At 40.2% G+C, this 14,702-nt stretch overlaps 1 protein-coding gene across 1 annotated transcript in view; it reads left to right on the plus strand.

The window, feature by feature from the left end:
- The first annotated feature begins 696 nt into the window (after positions 1-696).
- LOC134672067 (protein VAC14 homolog) overlaps positions 697-14,702 on the plus strand; it is a 443,464-nt gene continuing 429,458 nt past the window's right edge. The window contains exon 1 of the mRNA XM_063529967.1: positions 697-711. The gene's annotated coding sequence lies outside the window, so the exon portion shown is untranslated. The remainder of the gene's footprint in view (positions 712-14,702) is intronic.

Genomic DNA, 14,702 nt, shown 5'->3' on the forward strand with positions numbered 1-14,702 from the left:
TACTGCAAATACGCGTCAAGCGGGTAGAGGGGGGGTTGCCTGGCTCACTCACTGGCCTTGGGCCTTGAACAGCCTCATGACAAGCGCGGTGTCTGTGTGACTTCACATTAAACTGAGTGTTCGATGTTTGGCTCAGGCGTCACCGTGGCTTGGCTTTTCCGCGCGCGGCAGGCTCGTGCAACAAAAGCCGGGTACTGACTGAGCAAGCAGCCCCGCGAGGCAGCCTCGGCCGAATGCCGCGCGAGGCAACCTCGGTCAGTAGGATTTGTTGCACGAGGCTGCCGCGCACCGATAAGCCCTCCAGTCCTCTATTAGTATAATCGGGACATTTCGCATCCCATAAACGTCTATATTCACCATATAGTTGTATCATTTTAAGGCACTGTTCTTTATCCATGGCGCTAACATGCGGCGAACAAGCGAGGCAAAACACAACCATCTTGAGTGAGCGCGGCAAACTTAGTAAACTTACTGAGGTGCCTTTGAGCATGGACAAAAAACCGACAACGCTCGGCTCGGGCCGAGGCGTGCTCGGCCGAGGCCGGACATGCGTTTGCCTCGGGCGAGGCACGTCCTGACTGACCGAGGATTTGCCTCACGAGGCTGCCTCGCGAGGCTGCTCGCTCAGTCAGTACCCGGCTATAAAAGGGCATCTACGTGTTGGCTTGTGCTCCGCGCACGCCTCCCAAAGGTCCGAGTCATCATTGTCCCGTGAAAGATATACAAATAATTTATGTTAAAAGAAATTAAAAACTTTTATTGCCAAGTGCAAGATGTGGAAGAGATTCTGTAAAATCCCATATCGCAATGATTTCAAATAGTCCAGAGTCACCCAATTAGAAACAGTGACATGGTTTCTCAATTACAGAAATAATCACATAATAAAAAAAACCTTTCTGAATAAAATACCCTACAAGGCGCCAACATATTATTGCTCCATACCAGGTGCCCACGAGGAACCCGGGAGATTTTAACCACGCATTTCCGAGGCTAAAAGAAGGAAAATATATTAAAAGAGATTACGTCAATTTCGCGAAAAAAATTTTTTTTTTCGATTTATTTGTAGGTACGTATTTGTAGATAAAATATAAATTCTATTTATTTGTAAAACTATCACTCAAAAAGAATTTAAACTTTTTTTGTGAAACCTAGTTTTTGCAAAGTGTGCTTGTCACTTTTTTACATTCTATCAATAAGGATATTTGGACTAGGTCCCATAGTAACAATAACAACATACTTACTACTACTTACTTGGTTGGCGCGATGACCCAAAATGAGTCTTGGCCTCCAACACAAGAGCACGCCACTTTGATCGGTCTAGAGCGGTATCCCGCCAGCTTTCGCCGACTCCGAGCTCACGGAGATCTGCCTCCACTCTATCTGCCCAACGGTATTTAGGACGACCAACAGGACGGCGTCCATTTGGTCGACCCAAGTAGGCCTTTTTGGCTGCCCGATCTTCACCCATCCTTTCGAGATGGCCAGGCCAGCGGAGACGATGCGCTTTGGTCTCACCTATTATGTTCGGCTCGGCTATCAGATGTTCTATCTCGGCATTCTTTCGGATCGTCCAACTGCCATCGTCTCTTTTAACGGGTCCCAGAATCTTCCTTAACACCTTACGTTCTGTGACTAAAAGGCTGTCCTCCTCCTTGAGTGTTAGTGTCCAAGCCTCACACCCATACATCAGAATGGGGCGGATCACGGTCTTGTAGATCCGTAGCTTAGTATGTCTACTGAGAAGCTTGGACACCAAAACCTTATGGAGCGCAGCACTGCAGCGTAAGGCGTTTTGAGTTCGGATGTTGGTTTCGTCCTCCCTTGTATGTGTGTCAGTAACAGTGCACCCAAGGTATTTAAACTTAGACACTCCTTTGTAAGTGTTTTCACCCACAAGTAGGTTCTGTCTTTGGGTGCGACTGTCCCTGTACCGCTTCATGTGGAGGTATTCCGATTTATCATGGTTGATTCTGAGACCCACTTTTGCTGCTTCTTGCTCCAAGACACTTGCCGATATTTCTACCTCTTCTCGGTTTTCCCCTAGCAAGGCTAGTTCATCCGCGTACCCTATCAGTCTATGCCTTCCATTCAGTTCGACTCCAATGTCAAGCGTGAGTAGTTTTCGAACAACATGTTCCAGAACCAAATTGAAAAGCATAGGGGACAGGGCATCGCCTTGCTTCAGACCGGTACTCACCGTGAAAGCAGCCGTCAACTCGTTACCAACTCTAACGCGCATTTGGCTTTTACTAGTGGCTACTTGGATCATATCTACAAGTTTCTTGGGAATATGGAACTTTCTCAAAATGGAATACAGGGCGCCCCGGTCAATGCTGTCGTATGCTTTTGTGAAATCCACAAATAACGAATGGATGCTCTGAGCGTACTCCCATTTTTTCTCCATGATTTGTTTGAGGAGGAAGATCTGGTCGATTGTGCTACGATTCTTGCGGAACCCACACTGAAAATCGCTTAGGATTCTTTCCGCGTACGGTTTTAACCTTTTTAATAGCACATACGACAAAACCTTGTACGCCGTAGGCAGCAGAGCGATCCCTCGGTAATTCGAGCACTTCTTCCTACAGCCTTTTTTGTGCACGGGGCAGATGACACCTGTATTCCATTCCTGGGGCTGTCGTTCCAGCTCCCAGATTCTGAGAATTAGCTCATATAGTTTGGATTGGGCAGCCCCTCCGCCATACTTCCAGACCTCGGAAGGCAATGCATCAATGCCTGGAGCTTTATTGTTTTTTAGCCTAATGATAGCGCTGTGTACCTCTACGAACGAAGGAGGTTCTACATGCAGGTCATTGTCGTCTGTTGTTAGCGAGGCTTGCTCTTCTATAGGAGGACAATTGAGCAGACGTTCGAAGTAATCCCGCCACATACCTTCAATTTCATCACGTGATGTTACTAGGTTCCCACTATCATCAATGAGCATCTGTGTAGAGGGTTGGTAACCCTTCCTGAAAGATCTCACCTCTTGGAAAAATTTTCGGGTCTCTTGTGCTTTCATGAAAGCTTCCATACCCCTGACCAAGTTCTCAAGATGTTTTCTTTTCTCTCTTTTGATGACCCGTTTCGCCTCTTTCTGTAGCTGTTCATGGTGTATTTTCCATTGGCTATCCTGTTCGGCCAGTTGTTTGTAATGTCGCCTGTCTTCTGTTACTCTCTTACACTCCTCATTCTACCACTTCTTCCGTCTGCTCTTTACCTTTCTCCCAAGTATTCTCAGTCCAACTTCTTTAACTGTGTTTTTCATGACCTCCCAGTTTTTATCTATATCGTCGTCTACTGTCAGTCCTTTGAATCTGTTGGTTAGTTCCAATTGGAACTTTTCTTTTATGTTGGGATCCTTTAAATTTTCAATATTGATATTATTATTGCCTTGGATGCGTTGTTTTCTTTCTAAACTAATCTTTGCTTTTATTTTAATACCTACTAAATAGTGGTCGCTGTCTGCTCCTCTAAAAGTTCTTACATCTTGTATGGTGCTCTTGTGTCTAGCATCGATAACAACATGGTCAATCTGGTTAACTGTGTGACCGTCGGGCGACTTCCAGGTGCCTTTGTATATGTCTTTATGAGGAAACATAGTGCTTTTGATGACCATTGCCTTTGATGATGCAAAACTTATGAGTCTTACACCATTATTGTTCGAAATTTCATGTTTGCTATGCTTCCCAATCGTAGGCACAAACGCTTCCTCACGTCCAACTTTGGCATTGAAATCACCTACTAGTATTTTGACATCGAAGCTTGGTAGTTGGTCGTAGACGGATTCCAGGTGGTCATAGAAAGCATCTTTCGTTTCGTCCTCGGATACTTCCGTAGGGGCATACGCGTTTACAATTGAAATATTACAAAATTTGCTTTTGATACGGATGACGCATATTCTATCGGACACTGCGTCAAATCGAATCACGTTGCCGACCAGGTTTTTCTTTACCATAAAACCAGTTCCAGATCTGTGTTGTCCAGCGTCACCACCACTATAGAACAAAATTGAACTGTTATCAACATCGCATTCTCCCTGGCCTAGCCATCTGACCTCTTGAAGGGCGGCTATATCTATTCTGTATTTAAGTAGCTCACTGTTTACTTGGTACAGAGCGCCAGGCCTATAAAGAGAACGCACATTCCACGAGGCTAATCGGAGATCCTTAATGCCATGCCATTTGTCGTTTGTTTTGGGATCAGATCGTATATTCTCTTGTGTCGGTTTCATAACGAATTAGTTTTTCCGTGGGAGGGGTGTTAACCCGCCGCACAACCCCCACTATGTTGGAGGACCACACCCGTAATTTGTTAGCGAGTCCATCGGACTTAGCTGGTGGCTAGCTACGCTGTACTACCAACCATACCCCCAGGCACCCCTGAGAGCCGCTCCTTTACGCAGTTAGGGTCAGCGAAAGTAACATATTGTGACTGATCAAAGGTTCTATTTAGACCTGTCACAGTATAATCCCTTAGTCGGCTTTTACGACACCCAAGGAGGAGATAGGTTGGCGCTATTCTTAACCGGCAACCACACGACAAACAATAACAACATCGCCATTAAAAAAACATTTTACACTAAGTAACAATCAAAAAGGTTTTTTTGTTAGCTGGGTGGTGGTACATGGACTCTGAAACTAGGCGAATTCCAAAACAGTTTATAGGACATTTTAGTCTTTAAATATTGATCAGGAAGTTCCTGACAGGAACACACTGTCAAAATCTCTCGGGTTCTTCTTGGGCATGTTGTATATTATTTCCTTAATGGCGATTGTGCAATCTGCCACAGTTTTACGAATTTTTATAGATGACACTACTGATGTTCACGGTCGGGTGTCACCCCTAAATGGGTGACACCCGGGGCGGGCCGCCCCCGCCGCCCCCACCTAGCTACGCCATTGCATAAGACTATTACAGTAAATAAAAAGACTAATTTCTTATTAGAAAGTCGTTTTTTTTAATTTATTCCTGGTACCAAGAAAACATTCCCAAAATCCGGATTTTATCCGAAGTTCGGATTTCGGCCTGAAAATTATCCGAAAATCCGGATTTTGTAAAACAGATTCGGATTTGCAATCCCTACGAGTAGGTAGGATATAGGTCCCTCTGTGCACGACGGTTGCGCCGCCTTGGCGCTTATGGGACACATTTGTTATCTGAGAGTTGACATCTCTAGTATGAAAAACTGTCTCATGATATTTCGCATTTGCACGCCGAGCGCCGTGCTTTGTCGTCGCTTAAAGTTCCCTTAATACTATGTCGGTGGCAAACAAGCATACGGCCTTTCTGATGGTAAGCTCCATTGCCTATGATGGGCGCCTGCAAATCCTGGGGCATTACACTTTATGTATAGTCAATTAGTAAGAACAGAATTACGGCCTGATACGTCAAAAATTATCTAAGGATACGTTATGTATCGGATATGTTATCAAAGAGCCTTCTAATGTTTTCATAGTTATAGTATCAATTTAGATAAACTGTGTTATGGAAATTGAAGCTATAGTGTGATCTCGAGAACGTACACATAATTTTACACGGAAGAAGTCGCGGGCAAATACTACCATACAAATCTTACCTATAGGTAACTATCCCTGCACCAAACTTACTTCCCGATTTCCTGACAAAAAGATTTCAGCGATCACAAGTAACTTCCCACTTGCCAGTCTTGCCGCTCGCCCGCGGCGGTCGAGCCACTTTCCTTCTGCAACTTTCCGAAAACTACCATTTTTACAAGCTTTTCTTTAACTTGGGATGTTTGAGCTTTCTGTTGGTAGTTGGAGCGAAGTTGAAGAGTGGCATAGAAGGATTAAAAGTTTAGGATTGTTAAAAATGAGAAAGGTGTTTTAATTATTATTATGGCACTTGGGATTGAAAAGTTTTACTGTAATATTTTTTTTAAATATAGAATAGGTTCCTATACGTACGAGTATATGGTACCTAACTAACCTTTTAACCAAATCCAGTGGTGGCTGAAGCTGAAATGGTAGGTAGGTTTAACGAATAAGGCCCACTTGTACCATTCCACTAATCTGGGGTTAACCGGTGAAACATGGAGTTACCATGATCACCAGTACAATTTGACACTGAGTTAACAGTTTAACCGCTTAACCCCGGGTTATTGAGATGGTGCAAGTGGGCCTAAGGAGGTTATTTTTTGACAAGTTAAATATGTTTTCCAAAGGTCGGTGGAGTATTTTCCATTTCTCCCTCTCATAAGCCATATCCTTGACCTCTTGACGTCTTAAGTTAGGTTGTTTATAATATAAATATAAAAATATACTATTATTATTTTCTGCCTAACGACTTATTGATCCAAGTTCAAGTCAAAAAGCCCAAAGAAGAACAACCGATTCGGGATTGATCAAATTATATGCAGTGAACCTTTTTGTTTGATAACTCAGTAATAGATTGAGTTAAAAACTTGGCGGGGGCCTGCGGCGATGCTGCCAAGCTCAAAAATCAACTCTCTGCCCCTTTCTTTCTTATTCCAATAAAGATACGAGTGAAAGAGATGAAATAGGGAGATTCAATTAGGTTCGAGCCATCGGTGCAAATTAGAAGGAAGATGTTTTGATGGTATTAGAACATTGCGGTCTTTTCTTTTGATTTAATTAGGGCGCTGAAAGGATCGGGCGAAAAGTCAGGGCTTTGTAATGAATTTAAAGAAAGTTTGAATGGAGCTTAAATAGTAAAGCTCATTTATTAAGAGAAAATGTGAAGGACCGTTTACTGTAAGATCATAATTATAATATGTAGTATATATTTTCACCGTTTTGGTGGTGGTTTGTTATATATGTAGTTAGACCAAGAAAAGTCTGCAGCGATTTTGATAGCCCGCGGAAACTTATACGAAATTATGACGTAAAAAATAACACTTGTACCGCGATGGCTATAAAAATCGCTGCAGACTTTTCTTGGTGTAACTCTATTTATTTACGTATTTCTTTTCGCGGCAGAACATTAATTGCATGCAAATAATACGCGTAAGTTTGAATTCACTAGGAACGTTTATTACCAAGGCTTGGGACTAAAACAGAGCAACATGTATACAGCTACACTCTGGTAGCTGTGTTTACATATTATGTGTACATAGGTATATGTACGCATCTGCATCTTGATAGGGATATCAACCCTATAGAGACCGCATGGCCTGCGGCTCTGTCAGTAACCGCTCCGCTTGCCCACTATAATGTACACAGTCAGTACATCGACAGTTTAGGGCAGTAACTCGAGTAAGGGAACAAATCAATATTTAATTATTTTGTTCAATATTTGTGGTTTTCAGGTTAAGGTTTGGATTACTGTTCCGTGTATAAAGGGCGGAGGCTTGTTTTAAAATGAAGCACAAATTAAGCGTTTTTTTTAGTACCTATGGATATCCTATCCTGTTAAACATAATAAATCAATTGTACAATGTTTACAATACATACATATACACATACATACATATACATATGTTTGTATATTATATCGGATTATTACGTAGGTATAGGTATACACATTTTAAGAATCGGTTAATACATTAATTATTTAAATTAACAATAAAACAAGCCCATTCATAGTTCGTGATTAGCAACGCAGGATTCGTCAAGTGCTTACACAATCAAATCAGCTACAGGATTCCTCTAATCCGCAACACAGGCTTTCAGGCCTATTCGGATTTCGAGATAATCACAAGATCTAGAGACGATTTAGAGATCAACTAGATCTACATTAGATATCGACTAGATGTGACTTGGATATCTAAGTAATACCTTGTCGAAATCGTTCAAGAGGACCTCCAGAATCGCGGAAACGTCAAATTTGACATATCTATCTTACAAATATCTTTAAATCTATTTTATAATATAAATGCAAGTGTCCTGACTGACTGACTGACTGATTCATCAACGTAGAGCCGAAACTACAAAAGCCAGAATGTTGAAATTTGCACACCAGATTGCATTTATAAAGTGTACAAGAAGCGATTTTGAGAAATTCAACCCCTAAGGGGGTTAAAAAGGGAATGAAAGTTGGTATGGGGTTAAAGTTTTCTTTTAAGCTAGGAATTTGAAACTTCGTAAAAAGATATATTATTAAAATACAAGAAAACTAATTTCAGCGTTTTTGAAAATTCATCCCCTAAGGTGGTGAAAAAGGGGTTGAAAGTTTGTATGGATATCAAACATTTTTTCGAGCGCGGGACTTGAATCTTTGTATTTGGGGATACTATTAGAAGACAATAAAAGTAATTTCAGCGTTTTATAAAATTCATCCCCTAACAGGGTTAAAAAGGGGTTGAAAATTTTAATCCAATACAAATGCTTTGAAACTTCGTAGAAAGGCATAATAGCCGATTACAAAAAAAGTGGTTGCAACGTTTTTGGAAATTCAACCCCTAAGGGGGTTAAAAAGGGGATGAAAGTTCGTCTTCGGGTGCAAATTTTATTTTAAGTTAGGAACTTGAAACTTTGTAATAAAGTATCAAATTCAAATACAAGAAAACTAAATTCAGCGTTTTAGAAAATTCATCCCCCAAGGTGGTGAAAAAGGGGTTAAAAGTTTGTATGGATATCAAAAAATTTTTCGAGCGCGGGACTTAAATCTTTGTATTTGGGGATATTATTAGATGACAATAAAAGTAATTTCAGCGTTTTGTAAAATTCATCCCCTAACAGGGTTAAAAAGGGGATGAAAGTTTGCATGGGGTTAGTTTTCTTTTGAGCTAGGAATTTGAAACTTCGTAAAAAGATATATTAATAAAATACAAGAAAACTAATTTCAGTGTTTTTGAAAATTCAACCTCTAAGGTGGTGAAAAAGGGGTTGAAAGTTTGTATGGATATCAACGCTACACGAGCTCATTCCACCGTCCCCATTCTACCATCGGACTTTTAGACGCACGGCCGGTTTCCATCCTTACTTGGTAGATATTCCGCCAATTCGCACTAAGCGCTTTGCTTCTGCTTTCCTTATGCGCACTGCCAAGGAATGGAATTCCTTGCCGGCGTCTATATTTCCGTGCTCTTATAACCCGGCAACCTTCAAATCAAGAGTGAACAGGCACCTTCTGGGCGAGCTCGCTCCATCGTAGGCCACGTCTACGCCTCGGCTAGTCTGTGGCCATGAGTAAACCCATGCATAATAAAAAAAAAAAAAAAAACATTTTTTCGAGTGTGGGACTTGAATTTTTGTATTTAGGGATATTATTCGAAAATAGGAAAAGTAATTTCAGCGTTTTGTAAAATTCATCCCCTAACAGGGTAAAAAGGGGTTGAAAGTTTGAATCCATTACAAATGGTTTTGAAACTTCTTAGAAAGGCACAATAGCCGATTACAAAAAAAAGCGACCAACATCAAAATCCACGCGGACGAAGTCGCGGGCAGCAGCTAGTTATCCATATCATAACTTGTTGAAGTCTAGTAGAAATCTAATTCATTTTCCGATTCGAGCCGTTTGTTAATCGATAGATTTCAGAGAGCCTTCCAGGAATTACTCTTAAAGCTTTAGTTGAGTTACTGTATAACATACACACTGTGTCTTTGCCTGTCCTACCGATCGTACGGAACGGTCGGAACGGTCAGAACATACCCTTGAGGGCGCAGCGAGTGCAATGTGCACCATGCAGAATGGATATTATAATGAGGTGAAGGTAATAACAGATAATTATATAAGTAATATGATCAATGATCAGTTTACGTAGTTTCCTTACGTACGTAGGGGAAGCAGTCTACTATGACGATATGGATTAGACATGTCAATGTCAAATGTGACGTTTCTTCAAACAAAAACGTCACTTTTGACACATCTAATCCATATCGTTTCTAGACCTATTAATTGACGTATCTTTAAGTTCGAATCGGGCAGGTAAAAGTTAACAAAGATTTATGTATTTATTTAGGAAAGTACGAATTTTCTCTTCTCATTCCTTACCTATGCCAAAGTACAAAGCGAGTTTACAGACTAGCGGCCTGATTCGGACTTTAAGGTACGTCAAAAATTTGCTAAAAATACGATACGGATATGTCAGTATTAAACAAAACGTCACTTTTGACACTAACATATTCGATCCATATCGTAAGTATCTTTAGCAAATTTGTGACGTTCTCAAATATCAGGATTATCAGGCCGTAACTGACCTTAAAACATAAATACCTATATCATAATATATAATACGGCCCCGACACTATCATTAGCAATGACATGAAATTTCATGCCGCTCCAACGTTTGGTCCAGTCAGGTCATGACATTCTTAAATCTCCCCACACACTTATCAGTATTTCTATCAGTATTTTCATCATTACTTGTCACGGGGATTTTAAGTTATTATTTTCCTAACCGTTCTTAGTTATGTTGTAGTGTGCGTTTTGAAGAACACAAAACCAAGACATTATTCAAGCATCGATTCAAATATTTCTAACCTGTCGTAACTATACTATGTACTGTGGCAACTCTATACCCGATGAGCCAGAAAAATGCAGAAAAAGAAATAGGTAACTAAAAAGAATATTTATTTGTTTCAACCTTTTCGTGCGTGCGTGCGTTATGACTGTGTGAAAGATTGGTAGTTAAAAATGTATCCAAATATATTTTTTTATTCTTACTACGAACCGGGAATCAAACTATTCTTAAAGTACGATCAGCATCATAATATAGTAGGTAGCATCCAAAGTACCTATCCAAATAGTTCGGTACGCCATACATACCTATTATTATATGGTGTACCGAACTATTTGAATACTTTGGATGCTACCTACTATAGGACGCTGACTGTACCTACTGGATTCTTCTTTTATGTAAGAATGTATACGTATTTGGTTAAGAAAAAAGGTACCTGATATGTAACCTACATAGTTAACTTACCTATAATAAAAATACTTTGTTTTTATTTGGTTAGTAAAATAAAAACGGCTATGGCAGAAATTTAATTGATGTTTTGAAGAAAAATGAATGCAATTTATTTCGTCTTAAAGATCTATATTGTGTTCCTTCGAACTTTATCTGAGTATCTCTTTTCGTTTCAGATCCTTATGAAAAAGTCTTTAGTACCGCATTTTTCTGTCGCATTCTAATATATATTATGCTGAGGGAAGGACTTTTAAGACACAGGTTTTTGGGGTATCCGAAATACTAATACTTGTACATAATTATTAAAAAAGTGGTTAGGATTTTGCTGATTAAAACTAGTCGGGGTTTCTGCGGTTGACCTGACGTTTAGTAAAAAGAATATCTGTGGAGGTTCGAAGTAAGGAGGTATAATAAAAGAGTCCGTCATAATGCAAGGTCGAACGGGATAGTCTTATATGGAACATTCAACCATAAACACTAACTATTCATTCTCAATTAGTCATAAAACATTTTAAGCTTTACAGGCCTGATTTAGTTAATATGTTTTATCCCTTTCTTACAAATACATAAGTCAAAATGAGAGATAAAGACCAAAACGAGAAGATGAAAACTACTCATAGCTAATTCAGGCCAGTAACGCGTTTATGAATAATGCCATAAACCAGGGAGTTTACTTATAGGATAGGTGCATACTTACAACATGTTATTATATAAGGCCATATACAGAATATACGAAATAGGGATGTTGACCATATTTTAAAAAATATATTGAACTCCATGCACGAAATAAAACGCAAAAGGGAATATTACGCAAAAGTCGGCGTAGGGTCCACTAGCAAATTCAGAGGGTCTACTTCGAAATGCGAAAATCTAAATTTCGTTATCAGTCTCTAACGGTCGAATACGCAAGAGTGATAAAGAGGCAGAAAACGAAATTACGCGGTAAGCCCTCAGTATGTGCTAGAGGCGCCCCCTACGCAGAGTATTGCGTAATATTATTCTATTTCCCTGAATAGGGAATATTACTCGAAACTCTGCGTAGGGGGCGCCACTACCTCAATCCATCACAATCTGGGGGTCTACCCCGAAACATGAAATTTCGTTATCTAACCTCTCTATCACTTTTCATCATCGTCATCCTCACTTTTGCATATTCTAACGATAAAAAGGCAGATAACTAAATTTCGATTTTCGCGTTTCCCGGTAAAAATATAATTAAATTGTTGTAAACAACTTAAAATAAAAGGTTTTTAATTTTTATTTCATGTATGGAAAAGTTTTAGAAAGGGACAGAGATTTTCTTTATGCATCGTATTCTGCATGTTTTCCTTTTTTCTTGAGAGTCAAGTGAAAATAAACTTTAGAGCAATGATAATAGAGTAGGTATACTTCACTTATTGATTTAAATGCCAGTAATGACTCTTGTTAGTATAAAACCTTCTTTTAAAGTACTTTAAATGACGGAATGAGGGATTAGAGTGATGCGCTCCACTCACTATCAGTATAATGTAGACGTGCGCGCCGCGCCGGCGCCGCCGCGCCGCGCCGCCTTTCTTACGCGCCGCCGCCGCCGGCTCATCCACTCGGCGCGCCGGTGCACGGCCAAATATATGAATTTTTAGATTTTATTTTTTTATGGCAAATCTAATGAGATCCTAACGATTTTAATGCCTGAGAAAACGTGAACTAACGTCGCCCGATGACTTCAAATAGTTAATTTGGCTGATTTCGGGGCGGGGTGGTTAGCGTGAACTCAGTGAAGACATCCACCCCACTTTGAAAAAAATAAAAAATAAATTAAGGAATCGGGGCCCTAAGGCCTGAACAATCATGAACTAACAAATATCTTGCTATCTAGACCAAAAAAACTTATAAAAAGTGGTTTGGGGTGGCTAGCGCGAAGACAGACACTGCCGTATTCGGACTTCAAGATATTCACAAGAGACGACAGCTACATCCATTCTAGATGTGTGCGCCGATTAAAAAAAGATCAGTGACGGCGTTTGCCAAAAAATCGACGGCGGCTACGTGTTTTCGGCGAGACCTTGAATTTCAGGTTTCTTAAGAAAAAACATTAATTTGTTGTTTTTCTTGAAAATTTTATCAATGCAGGTTACTGGTCAGTTAACTACGTATAATTTGAATATGCTATGAGTAAAATAGGGTTTGTAAATGAATATAGGATAGGTATAATAACTTATTTTCCCTAGTAACTGGCTTGCATTAAGAAGTTACCTGGTCCCAATGCCCTTCGATCCGATCTGTAACTCTCCGTTTTCTCAAGCTTTCCATGGCTTATCCTATTTAAAAAAATGACGTACTTTAACAAAACAGAACTCCACATATTTTTGACATTTGCTAGACTATAGTGGACTGCTATGGCTTCTTTTTTTTATGGTTTGCTTGTCGTACAAGCACCAGGCTCTCCGAGACTACCTTCTTTCTTGTTTTCTCATTACTGAGGTTCGCGACCACATGTAATTTGTCTTCCTTTCATGCGGTCATAAGCCTTATGGACTGCACGGTCCAGACTGCTGCAAGCCGACCTCTTCATAGCGTTCGACCATCTCGCACATGCTCCAACTCGAGCACGTTTGCCATTCATTCAGCTTAAATTGATGTGTTTCTCCACATCATGCGTTGGATAAAATGTCCGAAGAATCTAAGGGTTCACCCATGGCATGTTAGGAAGAGATGAGTGGCAATATAGAGCTCTTTGAGAATGGAGGGGTTTGTTCTTGTAGCTGTCCAAGGTATAGGCAGCACTAGCAGCAGTCTTCGTTCGTTCGTTAGCAGATGACGGTGAATACTTAGGATTACTCAGTTACTTTAATTGGTGTGTCAAGTAGTTTCTGTAACTGGCTATTCAGTTTCATTTAATTAAAATTGATGTATATTTGACAACTGTAACATAAATAATACAAAAAATCCATTTTGTAATCCAAAAACCAACTTGGAATAGCTAATTAACAACACTCAAGGTCACGCCGATTTCACGCCGATCATTTATCGGCGGCGGCGGCGTGGTCAAAAAACCCGGCGGCGGCGGCGCGCCAGCGCGGCGCACACGTCCAATCCATTCTAGATGCGTTATAGTTTAGATATCAACTACTACTACTAGTTCTCTTTTGCAGCGCAATTCGGGCAACCAATGTCACTTTTACGTTAGATAGGGTATTTAGATGTGAATTGGATCTCTAAGTCATATCCTGTGGAAATCGTTCAAGAGTATCTCCAGAATCGCGTAAATGTTAAATTTGACAGGTTAGATCTTAAACATATCGTTATCGTATCTTGGTGACGTCAACAAGATATCTAATAGATGTCTATTTCAAAATCCGAATCGGGCCCACAGGCCCCCTTTTGTTTAAAAAAAATGTATGTTAGAATCGGGAACAGCGTGTGCGTAAGTATAATGCTAGTGAAAAACTATAGATAGTTAATTTTTGCAGTTTTTAGTAGGTAATGCCTAAATGAAAAAATGTGCTACACGCCGGCGCCGCCGCGCCGCGCCGACCAAAAACCCCCGGCGCGCCGCCGCCGGCAAATTTTAGGTCGGCGCGCACGTCTATAATGTCATTATTTTGACATTTCTTCAAAAATATTAAAAATGTTTAATAACTTCATTATCGTCCATCATTCTTTCTGTCATTTCTGATTTCATAATTCCAATCAATTCACTGTCAGTATAATGTCATTTCTAGTATCATTACTTTGACATAACTCCAATACTGACGGAAATTATTAAAATAAACTTCATTCCTTGCCGTCATTCCTTCATGACACTCCCTACACTATCACTAAAAACGTCATTCCGTCAAAGTAATGTCAGTATCCATGATAGTGTCGGGGCCGTATAAGAGTATTGTATATCATA

The sequence above is a fragment of the Cydia fagiglandana genome, chromosome 16 (assembly GCF_963556715.1).
Source record: "Cydia fagiglandana chromosome 16, ilCydFagi1.1, whole genome shotgun sequence".
Taxonomy (NCBI): domain Eukaryota; kingdom Metazoa; phylum Arthropoda; class Insecta; order Lepidoptera; family Tortricidae; genus Cydia; species Cydia fagiglandana.